At 42.1% G+C, this 2,019-nt stretch overlaps 1 pseudogene; it reads left to right on the forward strand.

Moving 5' to 3' along the window:
- Positions 1 to 404: 404 nt before the first annotated feature.
- Positions 405 to 964, forward strand: LOC126946416 (ubiquitin-like; annotated as a pseudogene).
- The last annotated feature ends 1,055 nt before the right edge of the window (positions 965 to 2,019 follow it).

Consider the following 2,019-nt stretch of genomic DNA (forward strand, 5'->3'; position numbering starts at 1 on the left):
TTTCACCATGTTGGTCAGGCTGGTCTCGAACTCCTGACCTCGTGATCTGCTTGCCTCAGCCTCCCAAAGTGCTGGGATTACGGGCTTGAGCCACTGCACCCGGCCAACTTTACAATTTATATATATAATTTGTGTATATATATATATAACTTATATAAATATATTCTAGTATATTTTATATTATATATTCTAGTGTGTGTGTATATATATGAACTGTTTAGCTACCTTCACAGACATATACACACACACATATATATGTATTCTGAGTTAAGCAAATAATATAAAATATATGTATGTATATGTGTGTATATATGTGTATATGTTTGTGTGTGTGTGTGTGTGTGTGTATATATATATTTATGTTGCAACTTATCAACCTAAATATATGCTTCAGCTTCCTTTTTGATCTGCCATCTGCAGTGGAGCCACCACCAAAATGCAGATTTTCGTGAAAACCCTAAGGGGGAAGACTATCACCCTTGAGATTGAACCCTCAGATACGGCAGAAAATGTAAAGGCCAAGATCCAGGATAAGGAAGGAATTCCTCCTGATCAGCAAAGACTGATCTTTGCTGGCGAGCAACTGGAGGACGGACGTACTTTGTCTGACTGCAACATTCAAAAGGAGCCTACTCTTCATCTTTTGTTGAGACTTTGTGGTGTTGCTAAGAAAAGGAAGAAGTCTTACCCCACTCGCAAGAAGAATAAGCACAAGAGAAAGAAGGTGAAGCTGGATGGCCTGAAATATTATAAGGTGGGTGAGAATGACAAAATTAGTGTCCTTCCGATGAATGTGGTGCTGGAGTGTTTATGGCAAGCCACTTTGACAGACATTATTGTGGCAAATGTTGTCTGACTTACTGCTTCAACAAACCAAAAGACAAGTAACTGTGTATGAGTTAATAAAAGACATTAACTAAAAACAAACAAACAACAACAACAAAAACATAGCTTCAGAAACACACAGTGCCTCAATACTTTATTTGACCAAGCGTAAGAGGTCTTCCCAGGGGATCTGGAAAGGGGTCCTCCAAGCAATATAGTGATCAATTACTATCTAGACCGTGCCAGGAATGGAAACTCTATCATTTCCTGAGGATATATCCACCTATGATTTGGTCTTAGAAGACAGGCAGGGAATTCTGATGAACGTTTAGTTACAGCAATACGGTTTCAAATTTTAGTACTCAGATATTATCATAATTACGGTAATGCCCTTGGTTGTGAGCCTACCGTGTCCCAGGAATAGAATCTTTTCTCATGCTCAACACAGTTCATTCTCATTTTCTCAGATGAGCCATTTATTGGGGCTTGAGTATTTTCATGCATCATTGAGTCATCCCCAATGCCTAGCATGTTCCTTACAAGGACTGATTCACCATTGGTAGCTTTGCAATCTTTTCTTCTCATTTCTTCCTTGTCACAGGATGGTACCATCATGGGTTTGTTTTGGCTTTACATGTTAGGACTTCACTATAGCCTAGGAGTTGGCTACGTTCCAGTAAATCCTCGGTACTTCTGCCTCTGCTGATGGGGTCAGGCCCTTTGTGACTAATCTGGGATGATGAAATTGATTTTATAAATGTACGTATAACCGCAGTTATCAGAGACCTGCTGTGGTTTTAGCCCAGCTGAATCACCATCATTCCCAGTCTTAGAAGCCACCTTCTTTGCCATTTTTCGGAGCCTGATTCTCTAGAGACATAATGTCCAATGGGGCTGGGCGCAGTGGCTCACACCTATAATCCCAGCACTTTAGGAGGCCGAGGCGGGCAGATCACGAGATCAGGAGATCAAGACCATCCTGGCTAACATGGTGAAACCCCGTCTCTACTAAAAATACAAAACATTAGCCGGGCCTGGTGGCGGGCGCCTGTAGTCCCAGCTACTCAGGAGGCTGAGGCAGGAGAATCTCTTGAACCTGGGAGGCGGAGCTTGCAGTAAGCCGAGATAGTGCCACTGCACTCCAGCCTGGGCGACAGAGTGAGACTCCGTCTCAAAAAACAAACAAACAAACAA

Source organism: Macaca thibetana, chromosome X (genome assembly GCF_024542745.1).
Source record: "Macaca thibetana thibetana isolate TM-01 chromosome X, ASM2454274v1, whole genome shotgun sequence".
NCBI lineage: Eukaryota > Metazoa > Chordata > Mammalia > Primates > Cercopithecidae > Macaca > Macaca thibetana.